Genomic DNA, 18,525 nt, shown 5'->3' with positions numbered 1-18,525 from the left:
TCACTTGGAGCTGGGGGAATCCCCACTGATAAAATGGCCATTTTTCCATAAATGTCAATTTTACTAAAATAAGCTACTCGAACCAAATGTTTTAAATCCTGTTGCATTTTTTTTAAAAAATTTCCATTTTCATAAAAAAATACTTCTTATTACTACTCATATACAAGAAATTCTTATATGATTAGAGAAAGTAAAGGTTTTTATATCGGAACAAAGCATTCCTCTCTGCAAAAAAATTATTATTAAATCCCCATTCAAATTAAACCCACTTATTATGAACTAATATAAAAAAGTAAATATTTTCAAACTCAAAATTTATTTTCTTTAATATTAAGTGATATGGAATGAAATATTTTCATCAGTTATCTTTTGAAAGTCTAGTTAGCAAAATAATTAAAGTATTTTTATTATTTTCAGATAATATTACAATCATTTAATTATTATTTTTTATGCAGATTGTTTATACTTGTTAAATTCTTTTATTGGATATATTCAAAGTATTAATAGCTGAATCTTTTTTAGTTGGAGTTCCATTTATAAAGAAAAATATAAGGATTGTTTTAAAATTACTTAACTTTCACATATTATTGAATGGAAATTTTTTTAAGAAAAATTTCATTTCAGTAACATGCAAAAAAAAAAAAAAAAAAATTCTAATAATGCTGTAATGCTCCTCTTTATATACTGTCCTGTTTATATTTCATTTTTTAATGTCCTAAGGAGGAACAAACCTAGATGTAATCATTCGTCCTTTTCATTTTTGGCTTTGGGAAAGGGATAATAGAGACTAAATTCTAGGAATTGGTAATCATGCAGTTTTTTTGTTTTTTTTTGCTTCATAGAAATTACTGCACTGGCAAGGAAGATCCTAGATGCTAAGTGATCCCACACTATGTGATTTATATAATGTTCTTTCTTGATCAGCAATGAAATTTCTTTTCAGGCTCTGCTGACTTTCTGATATGAGTTCACTTACAGCAGTTCTAATACTTGAAAATCAGAAAGGAAAACCTTCCTTTTCTCAGTACATGTATTACTAATTGCCTTATCACCCTATTTTTATAAATTGGGATGACATAGGCCTATTTGAATTCTGAACGATAACAGCCATGAAGAAGATAGTAATTGAAGAGATTTGTAAGAACTGGAGCTAAAGGCGAACTACTTTTCTTATAGAAAAGAGCAGGGAAGGTATCGGGACCAGGAGCAGTGAAATCTTTAAGCCGAGAAATGGCTGACTGGACATCATCAGTAGTGAGAACTAATCTATCAAAACTGTCATTAGTATTATATTCAAACAGATAACAGGGAATAGAATGTTGTTGTTCAGGGTAGCAAAAAGATTAGTAATGCAGAGAGGACAGTTGACAGAGATATTCGAATCATTAGCTAACATAGAAATTCTAAAGATCTTGATAGCCATTTGAGATAGGAATGCAATGGTCTCAAATTGAAATTACGAGTAACTTCGGCTGAATTAAGATAATGAGAATATTGAGATGTAATAATTTTGTTAACATGGCATCTAAGGGAACAAAAGGAAAAATAGCGAAAGTTAGTTTTGAGTTTTAAATACCTTTAGTGGAGGTAATTTTTACAACAAATTAAATTCACAAGCATGTTCAACATCCAGTGAGGGAAATTACTACGATTAGCGGAAGAGAATTTGATGGGAACGAACTCAGAAATTGCAGAATGGAGGATTAAGTACAGATAATCATTGTAATGATCGATCAATTCAAAATTGTGGATGGGAATCCAATCAATTGCCCAAAATCGATTTAACGAAGTCCAGTCTGTGTGCCTAAAGCTAAATAAAGTATCTGTCAGAGGAAGGTTCAGAAATAAAAGAAAGGAAATCAACGATAATAAGGAAGTGATCAGATTGAATGAAATTATCACCCTTAGAAATTGAGAAGAGAGTTTGATTCATGGATAAAAATTAAATCAAGGTAGGAGGAGTTCTGGGTGGGAAAGTTACAGATTTGAGTTAGGGCATTACTAAACCAAATGCTACAAAATTGCTTAGCTGGTGAATTTGGTGAACGAGTTGGGTCAAAGGCAGTTGGGACATTAAAATCACCCAGAATAGGTGGTATTGCTTTCAGAGGTTTCAAAAAGATCATTGCACCTATAATGTTCTCTAATTGTTGAATGGTGGCCAAAGAAACTGGGGAGCAAGGTAAAAAAGCATAAGCAGAAGCATTCCTGCATGATTAACTAATAAAGAGATACCTTCAATGGAAGAATATTTAGCGAACTGCAACATTTTGACCAAGTGATAGGTAAAGATAGCAATGCCACCACCCTTCGAGTCTCAATCCAAATGATAGACAGAATAGGAGAGAGGTAAAATTTCACTATCAAGTATGTATGGGTGTAACCAGTTTCAGTGAGGACGACTATAGCAAAAGTTTGTTGCAGAAGGGAGAGATGAAAAGCAGTGATATTTTTTACAACACATTACATTTGACATAAAATAGTAACAATAATGATAACGACGTTGATATACATCAGGAAGATAACTGCTAACTAGTATGAGTAGGTCTGACAAGATGGGCAGCAGTGCCAGAAGACGACCTGTACAGTTTAATTGCATCGACTGGCCAAATGTCAGTATCTAAAATACGTGCTTGCTCGGATGGATTACTTAAGATTAAAAACGAAGCATAGTCTGGATAACAGGTGGACAGGTTCCTCACAGAGGTGTGAAGACCTAATGCAATGTTGAGAAAATCCAAATTTATATTTGAAGGATTTGTGGAAGGAGGAAGGCAACTGACAAAAGGCAAAGCCTGGCGAGGAACAGCTTGAAATCTTGAGCTCTTATTGGTTCTGAAGGTAACTAGGGTGCTCTAATTCTGTTAGATCAGTGTTTCCCAACCTTTTTTTTAATTATCACCCCTTAAAGGGCTTTTTTAGACATTTTTTTTCATAATTCTCTCCCCCCCCCCATGAAATTTTATACAAGAAAATACTTTATACTTACTCTTTTTATTCAGTGGGACCCTGAGCAAGCAAACTAAATCAAAACCAAACTGTCTGGCCTACCATAGTGCTGAAGTGAAGTCACATGATTTCTCTTTAAATCACTTGTCAGTTCATTAATATTTTTGTCTAGTTAGCCCTTAGCACTTTTTGGTATCCTGGGTGTAACTTCTAGTTGAAGAAAGGATGTCATGTCTTGCTGTTTACAAAAATTTACTTTTTAAATAATTAGATAGTATGAATCAGAGCTGTAATGCTCAATACGTTCTATGTTGATATTAATATTTGTAAAATAACAAGAGGAGTTTACCTCAATATAGTATGTAGAACACTTCCATATGATACTCTCCAGAAATTTAAAACGAAAAAATCGAAAAACCTACATTAGAGTAAAAAATAATTAAACACCAATTCATCACAATTAAAAATCAATTTAATGCAATTAAAAATATTAAAAAGAATCTAATGAAAATATTCAAAACGATTTTCCTTCCATATGTCGTGATCACAGGAATGAAAATTACCGAATAGGGTTGAACATGAAACTTAAATAGTGATTATTTGTCTTCGCGCATGCACGTAAAGGTCCACGCATTGGAGATTAAATATGGCCGATGAACATTAACAGAATTCTAGTGCGATTTAATTTATACGGTTTCTGCAATTAATACTCGCGTATAATTATGTTGGACATTAAGTATTTTGGCCTCGTTAAATAAAAAAATATGTTTTTCGTTAATGGCATGAAAGGCTAATTCTGATGCTGCTGAACGAGAAGCATGAACTGAAGCTTCATGATGATTTACACGAATATTCAGAGAAAAACACGTCGAACCTTCGTAAGACGAGTAGCAATCACTGCAAGAAATGTTGTATACAAGGTCATTAATTTGTGTTGTGAACGCAGAAAGAACCGAACGATTGTTCAGTATAGTGTGTAATTTCCGTGTTTGCCTGGCCACAATTTTAAATTCGGTATCTTTAAAGAATCTATTAAGCTGTTTGTACCACTGTTCAACATATGGGACAAAAATAAAATATATTTTGATATTACTGTTGTTGGTTGGTGTAGTATTTTGTATCCTATCTTTAGCCTGTACCCTAATTCGGTTTATTGTGGCAAGGAGATAACCCCTGTTTTAAGAACCTGCTAGTTAATATTTGTATTTCTGAGCCCAAAGCAGATTCAGTCGTTGAATATTTATAGGCATTTAGAAATTGATTAAAGATAATCGATCTTTTGTAGATGAACGGGTGATAGCTATTATAATGTAGAAGCATACCGGTGTTTGTAGGTTTTCAATAGATGCTAAATTGGATTTTATTCGAGTCCTGAGTAAGCGTGAAATGTTTAGAAAGTTTAATGACTTTGTATCCGTATCCTCCCTTTCCAATGTAAATTTGAGTATAGAATCAATATTATTAAATGAGTGTAAAATGTCTTGGATAGTACTACTACTATCAGTAATAACTAGAACATCGTCTAAATACCTCCCATAGTATGTGATACGGGGTCGAAAAGGTGTCAAATGTGTATGCTCAATCGTTGAGAGATAGATCTGTGGCCACTCAGGCTCAAACCCATTGGTAATCCAAAAATTTGTTTGTACACCTTGTCTCGAAAGGTGATATAGTTGGCTTCAACTAACAGTTTAATTAAGTGAAAAATTTCCTTAATAGGTAGCTTTGTATAATTAATCGGTATTGAGTTATTATTTAACATATCCCAAATAATATCTAATGTGTATTAAGTGTTTGCATTCGTATATAACGAGATAACATCTAATGAGAATAAATTGTCATTGTCGCCAAGTCTACAGTCTTTTAAGATTATTAAATAATGTATAGTAGTTCTTAATCCCAAATTGTATTACCTGTCTAAAGGGTTTTATAATGCTATGCATGGGTGGCTAAGGATGAAAATGCCGAGTTCCTGTAGGGAACAATAGGTCGAATAGGAAATCCAGTCTTGTGTAATTTTACCTGACTGAAAAGTGCAGGAATATTGTATGTTCTGGCCTTCAATTCCTTTAACTGAGCCATAGTAATGTAGTCTAATATAAGTTTTTCAATTTTTTCGTTTTAATTTCTGGAGAGTATCATACGGAAGTGTTCTACGTATTACATTGAGGTAAACTCCTCTTATTATTTTACAAATTATTAAATAATGTAACTCATTTGATGATTAGTAAATGTATTCCCCACCAGAGGTAGCTGTTAGTAATTAGCATTCCACTGATATATTCTTTTATTGCATCTCTAGCTTAGGAGAGAAACTGAGTGTCTAGAGCAGTGTTTCCCAACCTTTTTTTTACCATGCCCCACCTAAGTCTTTCTAAAATTCTGATGCCCCCTATGTAACGTTGGGAAACACCGATATACATATTTTTTATATTCAAAAATTGAATTATTTCCTAAATGAAGCCTAATTACAACTTGTTCAGGACACAAAACTTAGGTTTTAGGAAGAAATCATTAGGAAATTATTAAGAAAAAAACAGTAAGTAAATTTTCAAAACATATAATGGACAACTAAAATTCAAGTACAAAATAATTTATATGAAAGATTTTTTATAATATTTTAATTTTTAGTAATTATTATTTAATTGTTTAATAATTTCAACATTCCATGTGAAGTCACTTCTAGATGAGTGCACTAAATTTAGTGAGACCCTTGTGCTTGATGCTTGCCGCAGAGAGATTTTATATTGGGCTCCAATTTAGTCAGCTTCAGTCTCAAGTCTCCCCGTTTTGTGATATCCAGTCGATTTCTTTTCTTTAGGAACAAATCATTTATGGCACTAAATCCACATTCAGCTAAATATGAAGATGGAAACGGTAACAATAGCTCTCTTGCAAAGTTGGTTGAATTTGGGTATTTAATTTCTGTTTCATCACAAAGCCATGCCATCGCTCCTTTTATATTGAATAAAGTTTTAACTGACTCATCATTTTGCATTTCTGAGAGTTCTTCTTGGTACTGCATTGATACATCAGACAAATCCACTAACATTGGTTGCATCATCCAGGTTGGAAAATCAATTTGTTTTAAATCAGAAAACCTTTCTTTTAAATCAGCGAATAGAATTTTCAGATGATCGACAATAACAAGTACAGCGGTATCAGTCACTTCACATTTTTGCAGCCAACGAAACTGTTCAAAATTTTTGTTACAAATATATTTTTGACATAATTCAATAAATGTAATGAAACCAAATATCTTCGCTTTTGCATCGACGAGAGTTTTATTTGTTCCTTGAAGTTGTTTATTTAATATATTTAGTTTTTCAAAGATATCGGCTAAATAACTCACAAATGCTTTACCATCGACCGTTAACAGATGCTTCATTTCAGGTTTGTCACTTAAAAAGTCACTAATAGTATCAAATAGTTCCATGAATCTTTTCAAGCAGTTCCCTTTCGAGAGCCACCTTACTTCAGTGTGAAGTAAAAGTCTCACATGGTCTCCATTTTGTTCTTCACAAAAAAGCTTGAAGAGACGCTCACATTTGGCATTAGCTTTAATAGCATTGACACATTTTATAACTGATTTTAGTACTTCATGAAGAACAGGCGAAATATTTTTAGCTACCAAGTTTTCCCTATGAATAACACAATGCACAAGAAGCATTTCTGGATTCTCATCTTTCATCAATTTTAAGCAGCCATTTTTCTTGCCCATCATATTAGGAGCACCATCTGAAGCGCAAGATGTTATATTTTTCATTGGTATATTATTGTCATCTAAGTAATTTTTTAGCTTATTATATATATCTTTGGAGGTAGTGGTGCTCTCTAATGATTTACAGAATAACATTTCTTCAGCAAAATTACCTTTATCAATATATCTCACATAAGTTATCAGTACGGCTTCACTGTCTCTCAAAGTTGATTCATCCATTTGCACTGAGAATTTTCTTGTTTTCAGCTTTCCAACAAGTTGTATTTCAATATCTTCACTCATTTCATCTATTCTTCTGCTAACAGTATTGTTATTGAGTGGCATAGCTTTCACGTCTTTGTCATCTTTTTCCAGAACTGTTTTAAGAAATGCTGATATTGATGGTTTGATTAAATTCTCTCCTATAGTATGATTTTTCCCAGATTTAGCAATGAGTAAAGAAGTTTCATAACTAGCCTCAAGAGTACGATTGACAGTTGCAGTATGAGCAATAAACAGAGACTTTAATGTTGCTCTTTTTTCAAAATTCTTCTTTAAAGTTTGAAAGTAATCTAAATCTGAATTTACATAAGCATTATGTTTCGCCTTCAAATGCGCCTCAAGACGACCTCGCTTCATTGATTCGTTGGTCAAGCATTGTTGGCATAAAAGACAAAAAGGTGACCTTTGATCGTGGATAGCGGGTATGAAACCAAATTTTAAGTATTCCTCTGAATACTGACGAACTTTTTTTTTTACTTGCACTACTCATTTTACTGCGCAACTGAAAGAAATAAATATAAGATAAATCAAAAACTAAAAATAAACTATGCATTAAAGTTAATTTAATTTTATTTTAATATATCAAAATTAATTATTAGTACGCTTTTTGAATGAATAAATCACACGAATTACTGAATTCGGGCTATTAAATCTGTGGTCTCTGTGAACAAGCAGATAAGTCTAATTTGTCAAAAATGAGATAAGTGCACTATAATAAAGTATTTATTATTTACTATTATGTGACACGCAGCTATCTTCGTTATTGTAGTTTTAGCGTGAGTAATAAATATTTGTATATTCGAATATATGCGTGTTTATATGAGAGTGTGAAGTTTATTTTTCCTCTCCTGCAAATTCGAGTTTTTGGACTTATTTGCTTATTTACTGAGACCACAGAAATACATATATGACAAATACATACCATTGTATATCACGGTTCTTCATTAATAATAATTCTGTGCGTGGACAAAGTAATTTTTATTTTAATCTGAGATCGTCAAACCTATCCAAATGTACAGTCACGATGCCCAAACGAGCGTTTGTATGAAAGGAATTACCTATTTCATATAACATGCTGAGTTTGCGGTAGGCTACGGTAGACAATCACTTTGCTTGCACATTGCATATGCCATAAGCAATCGTCCAATACAGTATGTACTATTCCTTCACTAGGCATAGTAAGCAATACTCTCCGAGCAAACTGTAGTTGATATTACTCCAAACTTTCAAGTGCAGCTCTATAGAAAGTACAACATTTAACGAATGCTTATTTAAAATTGAGATACCAACAATTCTTCTTTTGTACAAGTTAAATCATAGTAGGCGGTTGTTTTAAACTCTAGACGAGCAATTTTTGAATTGCCCCCCTGAACAATCAAATTGCCCCCATGTGGGGCGTGGGACCCACGTTGGGAAACACTGGTCTAGAGTAATTAGTCTCTGACGAGTCCTTTTTGTTTATAAAAAATATATACAGCCAATTTTTAGCTAATTTCCCTTCTTGGGAATATGATAATAGGATATACAGTAGATACAAGTATATAATTTCCAATATGAAATCTGGTTCTGTGAACACTGCTGTTTTTCATAATTCATTTTAGGGGCATGATCATACCCCTGGTATATTCCAATGTGTATGTTTTTAATTATTTATTTGACATCCATTATAAGGGGTCCAGAGTTTCATTACATGAGCATAATACTTCCAGGAGCTTATGTAACTGAGCCATTACTTGTGGCCTCTTTTATTATGAAAACAAAAGAAGCCACAAGTAATAACTTTTTTCGTTAATTAAAAGTTCGTGTAAATACATGTTTAGCTTTGGTTGTGGAGCTATGGCTGTTTGAATTTAAAAAAAATTGTTTGGAACGAACAGTAAAAAATAATAAAAGGTAATTAAATAATATATAAGAATAAGCAGATAAGATTCTTAATAAAACGTTTATTTATACTAAGTAATTTTTGCTTATGTCTTGTTAATTTTCTATTAGTGTAATGCCCATACTTCTGAGATCAGCTGACTACAATCTTCCTCTTCCCCTCCGCCAATTAAAGAGCATTCTTAAGTTCCTCTTCTCTGTGAGGGGAACTTAAGCCTCTTTGAAATGAAAGGCTGGGAAGTGTTGGATGGGGGCCTGTCTGTTACCAGACTGACACACTTATTACTTTAGTTGAATATTTCGCTTCCACGTCATGTCACAACACTGTAGACCCAAGAGACACCACTAAATAAAATGGAAACAGTTCAAGACAATTTCTAATTTTTTGATATTTCTGTTATAATTGAGCTTTTATTGCTTTTGGGAGAAGTGATGGAATAAAAAACTATTTATATAATTATAAAGCAAATATAACTTATAATTCAATTTAATTTAATTTAATTATATGGTTTAATTTTTCTCCTGTTTGCTTTTAGAAATGTTAGGTATTTTATCATCATCTCACAAGTCATCAGAAAATGCACAAGTTTTTCTGTACAATGAATTCAAGACTACATTTGTCATCAGGCATCTCATTAAATATACTGTAAATTTTTTTTCAGTAGTGTAAGTGCTTTTATGTCGTGTTTCTATATGAAACTTTTCGAGAAAGAGGTATGCAATGAATCCATCTACTGACAAATGTTCTGAAACATAACTCTTTCTCTTTGTAATATATTCTTCCATGTGAAATGTACATTTGCAGTTACTATTGACCATTAGTTTAATATTTTGTTAGCTAACTAAAAGCATCATGCTGTTTCCTGCTGATGTGAAATATTTTACTTTGAAAAGATACCCATACATTGAAAAGTTTTCTGGTTCGATTAGAATGAAGCTTTTTTCAGAGTACTGGGCCTATTCCATTTTTTAATGTAAAATTAAATGAAAGAATAAAATAATCAAAATGTTGGTATACCTGCATATCTATTGTAGGTCTTGCCAGTATTGTTGCTGGATTGAAGAAATTACTATGATTTACTTCATGATAGTAAAATTGAAAAATTTTTAACATTTAAATTTTTAATTTTTTTACATGCTGTAGATTTAATGGCTGTTGCTATAATTTAACTCTATTCTGGAAAAAAAAAGGAATTTTGTTATTTCATTTTTGTTACTCTTTGTTTATTACTGTCACAGTATGGTTTATATTATCAGTCACATGGATATTAGATGCATTATAAATTAGTACACATGTATATAGAAAATAATCTTTGTATGTACAAAATAATGTAACTTTTTATATCAGTTATTGGTAACTGGTTCATTAAATATTTATATGTAAGCAAAAAAACTATTTTATGCTAGTTTCTTATTACTTTGCTGACAGACAAAATTTGAAATAATCTTAAAAGTGAGAAAGCTAATCTATGGATTTGATGCGTAATGGATTGCAAAATTTATATTTCATATATTTTTTTTTTAAATCCATGCTTATATTTATGAATATCATAATCAAATCTAACTGGCAAGAAATATTTTTAAAAATTACATTTTTTATATTTTCTATTTAATTTCTGTTTGGCTAAAACAACTGCAATTCAGTATTCATTATTCAATTTTTTTATATACAATAAAAGATTTATAACTCAGAGTGAAAAATAAAATTCATTTTATTTTATTTAACTTCCATCTTTAAGTTTTGTTTTAAACACATAATTTACATATATTTTCTGAAAGCCGATTGGCTCTTGAAATACCCGGAAACTGAAAACTGCATTCACAAAACATAGTGTAGTTGGAATCATACAGCTCATTACAGCTGTAGAAATGTATATTTATTGGTTCCATTTTATTCCTTTTGGTAATAATATAACCCAAAATGACAAAAGATGTAGCAAGTGAGCATTGTTTTCTGTAGTATACATTAATTCATGTGAGCTTTTCACTGTGTCTGGGAAGATTTGGCAAACAGTTGCTAGGTATGTTTGGAACACATGCCACAGATGTACTGTGTGGTGATTTTTTTTCCTACCCAGAACAGGCCAGGTAGTAGTAGATATATCCTTTTAGCCACGAATTCTTAGAAATATTGTGGTCACTTAGAATTTCCATCATCCTTACTGTTGAGTTTGCTGATAAAAAAATTCTGCTGTTGTGCTCATCAATCATGCCAAATAGCAGTCAGTCATGTTCCAACTTCTAAGGAAATTAAGTGTTTGTTAGTAGTGCTCTGCACATACCACTCCTGAAATAGAGGACCAACTACATTCCTGCATAAGATAGCCAGATTCGTTCTGGCTATTTACATATTTACTGGAAAATAAAACTGATATTTATATCAGTTAATGTAATATTTAATTTTTTCCCCCTTTGTTTCTTGCCTAAAGAATGACCTAGATAGACTTCAGGGATGGTCAGAAAAATGGCAGCTATGCTTTAATCCAGCAAAATGTAAGGTATCGAACCTTTTGGAACATTAACCCCAAAATAACTTATACACTTGGTGGAGTTGAACTGAAGCTGGTAGTGGAGGAAAGAGACTTGGGTGTTATGATATGGTCAGACACAAAGTTCTCTGAGCATTGTAGACAAGTTGCAAGGAAGGCCCATGGTGTCCAATTGATGATGTATCGAACAATTGCTTCTAGCGATAAGGATGTCATAATCCCATTGTATAAGGCTGTTAGACAAAACTTGGAATACTGTGTTCAGGTATGGAGACTGCACCTAAAGAAAGACATTGTTCTTCTTGAAAGGGTCCAGAGACAGGTAACTTGCCTGGTGAGATTGGCAAAAGGGCATCCATATATGGAAAGACTTTGAATATGTGGGTTGCAAAGCTTGGAAACTCAGGCACCTTAGAGGGGGGACTTGAATGAGATGTTTAAGGCTGAGAGACATAAGCAAAATGAATGAGGACGAAATTTTCACAGTTATAAATGATTCTAGAACATAATTTTTATGTCACCCGTGACATAATTTCAAGTCACGGGTGAGATGTTTAGACTGGATTGCAGGAAGTTTTATTTTAGCCTGCAAGTTATAAATTATTGGAATAAGTTACCTACATGGATGGTAGAGGTTGACAGTTTGGGGAAATTCAAAGGTCAGCTAAGAGGGAAATGCTTAGGTTGTCCATTTCCTTTTCTCTTATTTATTATTTTATTCTTATTATTTTATTTATTTATTTTTTATTATTTTTTTTTTTTTGGCTGATGCAGCATAAGCCATAGGCTTCCTTGCACCATGTGGCCATTGCTAATATTTTTCATTACCTGAATCTGTTAAGTGTGAAGCTTCAGATATTTTCTTGTCTTTTGCATATTTTCATATGAGAAATCACATTGCCAAGAAAGTTTTTTTTTCAGTGATTTCTTTGCCAAATGCAAAATTTAGCAGCCATTATTATTAAATGTTTCATTACATAATGATTATAAGCAGGGTGCTTCTTATCATTGATACCGCTTGTCCCATTGGAATGAATAGTGCAGTGACATGTTGATTTATTTTGATAAACAGAATTTGGAAATACTGGCTTAAATGCATATTAGCAGTGTAAATAACACTGTGATACAAAATAATGCTTACAGTAAATATAGTGGGGCCTCGACTTAAGATTACGTTGACATCCGATATTCTCTGGAACCGATATACCTTCCATACAGTTTTTTATTTTAAGGACTAATGGTATTTGCAGGAACTGATGGCTTTCTGATATAACTGGAACGATACATGGGTGGAAATTTTCAGATGTGTGGCATGCGGAACAGAACTCATACGATTCTTTCCAACCAATTAGCGTCTTTGTTATTGTTCAACAAACATTCCTACTTGTTACAGTATTTTGGAGAGTTTCTTTATCTTCTGTTTCATGTGCCTGTTCAGTGTGTAAGCAGTATGTTTTTGTTAATTGTACATAATTACAATAATTTAATTGCAGTTATTTTTGAATTTATTAATTAAATAAATTGAAATTAAATAACCATGGCTCCTAAAGTTAAGAATAAAATTGCTATTAAAGTGAATGAAGCAAGAGATGATAAAAAAAAAAAAAACACGAGGGAGTAAAAATTAGTACATGAGTATGGTTTTTTTTTTTTTTTTTTTTTTTTTCAATCGACCATTTCTGCAATACAGTAATACCCCGAAGTTACGCGATAGGTAGGTCCGACGAAAATCGCATAAGTCGAATTCGCGTAAGTCGGGGTACAACTTTGCATATAAATACATATAAATTTTGCTTAATTGGGACCAAGGACTAACAAAAACACTAGTTTAGAAGAAAAATATTAATAAAATTGCAGTTCTTTGTACATATTAATACAAAATATGTATTAAAAAAAACAAATGACTTACGCTAAAAAGTTATTTCGATGTCGATGGCTTCATAAAATCTAACAAATTCGTCTGACGACACAGCGCGCTCTTTTTTTCACGCAGAATTTCTTCGTAGCAAGCTAATAATTTTTTTATTCCTTGCTTTGTATTTTTTTATTCCTTGCGTTGGAGTCTATGTTTTCTAAAATTTTTAAGCCCTTTACAATTGAGCCCTTTTCAATTTTCAACTTGTCAAGTTGAAAATTGAAAAGGGCTCAATTGTCACTTGTCGCCGTTGCTTCATTTAGGCCTGTAGCACGTGCAATATCACATGGTCTTTCATTTCGCTCAAAGCTTTTCACAATTTCATATTTTTTTCTCTATCGACAGAGGCGGACTGGCAATAAGCCTTACCGGGGAAACCCCGGTGGGCCAGTGTGATTTTGGGCCATAAACCATAGTATGAGGCCACTATAAATTTTCCCGGGTAAGAATTTTTGACCCAGTCCGCCTCTGTTTATCGATAATTGCTTTTCTTTTTCTCTCTGAATCTGCAGTGTCTTCACCAGGACGCTTCCTTTTCATTTTTAGGGAATAAAGCACAATTACAAAACGAGGAGGCACGCTTGATACGCATAAACAAAGCTGCGCGCATGTAGCAACTGAATAAACAACACCATAAAGGCAGAGATACACTATTAACACCTCACATTTCTAGGGGTTACTACCATAAAACAATAAAAATCCAGTTGCGTTTCTGCTAGTGGAATCTGTTATAAACTGGTAGTAAACTCGATCTAATTGCATTTGCAATTATACCGATAGCTGGAATTGTGTTGGTTTTTATGTTATTATGGTGAAAGTGTGTTTCCCCTTCACTGATATAAAAAACATAAAAGCAGCAAAGTTGAATTTTGTTCATCTTTCGCTCTCATTCTCCGCCATCGCACCGTATATCGATAACATATGAAAAACGACCTTGAAGATAGTGGGCGGCAGCGTTGCCAAACGAAAAAATCAGGAACCGCGTAACTCCGAGTTCGCGTAAGTCGGGGTATTACTGTACTTAAAAGGATATTCTAAAGAGTGTTAAAGTCACCGATAATTTCCACATCAGTGCATAAGGAAGAGACTTTTGTGGAAATGGAAAGGGTCTTTTTGATATGGAATAGGGAAAGGCAGATGAAGGGCGACAGTGCTTAGACAATTTATCTGCGAATGTGCTAAGCATATCTATGGCGATCTGAAACTTAAAGCTCCATCAACCAGTGGCAGTGCTGTGAGCTTTGATGACTTTAAAACTAGCAGAGGCTGGTTCTAGCGCTTCGAAAAAAGGACAAATATCAAGTGTTGAAAGGCATGGAGAGGCATCCAGTGCTGATTAAAAAAAAAAATGCAGTGAGGACTTTTAAAATTGAATTCCAAGAGGTTGTTGATCAGAAGGGTTATCTTCCCCAGGTATTTAACATTGACGAAACTGGCTCTTCTGGAAGCAAATGCGCAAGAGAAGGAATGTCACTAAGGATGAGGCTAGTTTACCTGGACATAACCCTATGAAAGATAGGCTTACTGTCCTGTCGGGTGCCAATGCCTCTGGAGATTTCAAGCTGAAGCCTTTGCTTGTGTATCACTCTAACACTCCCAGAGTATTTAAACAAACAAAGGCATGCTGGGAGCGTTTTGGCACAGTAACAAGAAGGCCTCGGTTACAAGATATGTCTTCAATGAATGGGTGCTTGAAGTTTTCTGTCCCTCAGTGAACAGATATCTTGAGAAAAATAAGCTTCCTGTGAAGTCTCCTGCTGGAGCTCCAGGCCATTGTTCAAGTCAAATTTTTGCAACCCCACACCATTCCTCTCTTTCAACCAATGGACCAGCAAGTGATAGCGGACTTCGAGAAAATCTACACCAAGAAACTGCAAGTTGCTTTGCAGCGACCTCTGGTGAAAATGCTGTCACCCTCAATGATTTTTGGAGGTCAAAGTTCAACATCCTGAACTGTGTCAGGGTGATTATCAGTTCTTGGAATGATATTTCCACCAGGTGCTTAAATTCAGCCTGTAAAAACATCTGGCCTTTAATTATCCATAATGTTGATGGTGCTTTGACAAATAATATTGTCATTCTTGGTAAATCTGTGGGTCTGGAGGTTGACGAAAAGGATGTGGAGGACCTCTTTGATGCTTATGGGTGTGAGCTAACAACAGAGGATCTAAAAGAGTTGGAGAAAATTACGGAGAGTGACACTGGGGAGGAAAAAGAAGACGCCCAAAAAGTGTCAGCTCAAGAATTGAAGACTGTCATTTCTTGTTGGGAGTGTTTAAGAGAAGCATTGTTCTTCTCTTAAGAGTTTGAGTAGTAAAAGTTTCTCTTAAAAGTTTAAGAGTAGCATAATCTTGCTACCTCTACTCTGCCAGATAGTGACTGGAGGGAGTCTGAGTAGTGTGTATGCGGGAAGCATTGTCGAGGCCACGTTATGTCAAGGAACTGGGTATATTCTTACAACATGTATGCCATATCCAAAAATTTCATTACTTCATACAGCATGTCCCACGCACTTTTTCTTACTATTGAATACACCATGAATTGTCAAACTAATAGAGCAAGCTTATCTGCGAAAAGATCTAAACCTTCCAAGGACTTCCTAATTCATTTCACAAATATACATGGTCTTAATTCTAATCTCAACGACGTCCATTTCCACTTGCAGTCTTCCAAACCCCATGTACTTTTTCTGACTGAATCTCAGTTATCAGTTGATTCAACTTCTGCTCATCTCAGATGTCCAAATTATTTGCTGTAATGATTCCTTTCGCCTCAAAGGTGGTACTTGTGCATATGTCCGTTCTGATATTCCCTCTCAGAGACTTGGCAATTTGGAATCTCCTTTCTTTGATCTCCTCTGGCTTAAAATCTCTCTACTTCATTGTGTCAAATTCATCTGTTGTCTCTACCGTTCTCCCAACTCCACTAATCACTTAGAGCTCTTTGACTTTCTCTCTTTGCAACTTCACTTTCTGCAGTCCAACTTTCCTAACAGTGAGGTAATTTTCCTTGGTGATTTTAACGTTCGCAATTCCAGCTGGCTTCCGTTTTCTAGTTACACCGACCCAGCAGGTCGAGATGCTGAGGCTTTTGCAGTTACTAACGACCTAGCACAGATTGTTCATTTACCTACAAGAATACTGGACAATCCTAATCATACAGCCAATACGCTTGATCTTTTTCTCACAAACAACCCTTCTAAGTACAAGGTCGAAGTGAGAGGCCCTTTAGGCACTTCAGATCACAACTTGGTGATTGTCTCATCTCCAATGGAACCTTTATCTCATGGCTATTCCCAACCTCGTATTTTTTGGCATTACAAGAATGCAAAATGGGATGACCTGCGAGACTTCTTTTCTTCTTTTCCTTGGTCTGATTACTGTTTCAAAACTTCTGATGTCAACGTTTGCTCAGATCGTGTCAGTGAAATTATTCTTGCAGGAATGGAATCCTTTATCCCACACTCCACTTTAAAATCTCGTCCTTTATCTAAACCTTGGTTCTCCAAAAAATGTGCTAAGGCTGTCCAAGAGAAGAATGTTGCATATCGTAATTGGCTTGTTTCCAATTCTTCAGTTTCATTTTCTGCCTACACCAAAGCTCGCAACAATTGTAAAGCAGTTATTAATCAGTCCAAACTAGAGTTTGAACAGGCTAAGAGTAGAAAACTTGCTTGTTGCCCTAATGGTAGCCGAGCATTCTGGTCTCTTGCCAAAGCTATTGGCCGCAACTTTTGCCCATCTCTGCTCCCACCTCTGTCCAAACCAGATGGTTCTGTTGTCACTTCAGCCAAGGATAAAGCTGACCTGCTAGCATCCCATTTTTCTTCCAGCTCATGTATTAATGATCTTCGTAAAACACCTCCCACCATTCCTAAAACGCTCCATTCAATGCCTTCTGTGGTCTTCCGTCAAAAGGATATCAGAAGGATTTTGATGAATCTTGATGCTAAGAAAGCTCCAGGTCCTGATGGTATTTCTCCACTTGTTCTCAAAACCTGTGCTCCTGAACTTACTCCTATTCTTTGCCGCCTTTTTTCACTTTCTTATTCCAAAGGTGTTTTTCCTTCTGGTTGGAAATTTGCTCATATCCAGCCAGTTCCTAAAAAGGGTGACAAATCCCTCCCATCGAATTATCATCCCATTGCAATTACTTCTACTCTTTCTAAAGTAATGGAGAAATCAATTAACCGGCAACTCTTAAACTACCTAGAAACCTTCCGTCTGATCAACGATCGCCAGTATGGATTCCGTCAGTGTCGATCCACTGGTGATATTCTGGCTTATGTTACCCATTTATGGACTAATTCAATGGAAAGGTTTGGTGAAACACAAATAGTTGCTCTTGACATCTCAAAGGCTTTTGATCGTGTTTGGCATAAAGGTCTTCTAAACAAGCTTCCATCTTATGGTTTGCCAACTGTTTTTAGTAATTGGTTATCCAGTTTTCTCTCTGATCGCTCACTGAGGGTGATGGTAGATGGCTCTCTGTCTTCTAACTTCTCCACTAATGCCAGTGTCCCCCAAGGTTCAGTTCTTTCCCCCACTCTTTTCCTCTTGTATATCAATGACCTTCTTCCTTTGACTGGAAATCCTATCCATAGTTTTGCTGATAATAGCACATTGCATTCAACTTTCCATTTTGAGAAACCTTGTCCTGCTCAATCAGCTTCAAGTTTTCGAAAATCTGCTGCCAATTCCTTAAATGACGATCTTCAGGTAATTCTCCAGTGGGGCAAAGACAGCTTAGTTGATTTCAACCCTTCTAAAACTCAGTCTTGTCTTATATCTCGCAAAAAGGATTCTTCTGCTCCTATGCTTATCTTTAGTGAGTGACACTCCGATTTCTATGCAAAATGATATATCTCTTTTGGGGATTACCCTGACTTCTAATCTCTCTTGGCACAAGCACATTACAAATATTGCTTCCTCTGCATCTAAAAAACTTGGTTTTCTCTTTCGCTCTCAGCGTTACTTTTCTTCCAAACAGCTGCTCACTCTGTATAAATCGCAAATCCGCCCTGCCATGGAATATTGTTCCCACATCTGGGGTGGTGCCCCCAAAACCTCTCTCAGGCTTCTTGATTCCATTCAGAAGAGGGCAGTTAGGTTAATTAATGACTCATCTCTAACAGAGTCTCTCCACTCGCTTTCTCATAGACGTACTGTTTCTGCTGCATGCCTCTTCTACAGATACTTCCATGGGCACTGTTCTTCTGAATTGGCTTCTATAATTCCCGCTCTCTCTTTCAAAACAGTCCGAACCCGTGCCGCCACCAGTCAACATCCATTTACTGTCCAACTTCAAAC

General features: G+C 34.7%; 1 protein-coding gene across 4 annotated transcripts in view; it reads left to right on the top strand.

The window, feature by feature from the left end:
* Positions 1-9,868, top strand: part of LOC150084511 (lens epithelium-derived growth factor-like) — a 316,821-nt gene extending 306,953 nt beyond the window's left edge. For all 4 annotated transcript variants that reach the window (XM_090375260.1, XM_090375258.1, XM_090375259.1 and 1 more), the window contains exon 17: positions 9,349-9,868. The gene's annotated coding sequence lies outside the window, so the exon portion shown is untranslated. The remainder of the gene's footprint in view (positions 1-9,348) is intronic.
* The last annotated feature ends 8,657 nt before the right edge of the window (positions 9,869-18,525 follow it).

Source organism: Mastigoproctus giganteus, chromosome 6, assembly GCF_048544385.1.
Source record: "Mastigoproctus giganteus isolate SK-2022 chromosome 6, ASM4854438v1, whole genome shotgun sequence".
Taxonomy (NCBI): domain Eukaryota; kingdom Metazoa; phylum Arthropoda; class Arachnida; order Uropygi; family Thelyphonidae; genus Mastigoproctus; species Mastigoproctus giganteus.
The sequence above is the reverse complement of the archived record's forward strand: the minus strand, read 5'-3'. Positions and strand labels throughout refer to the sequence as shown.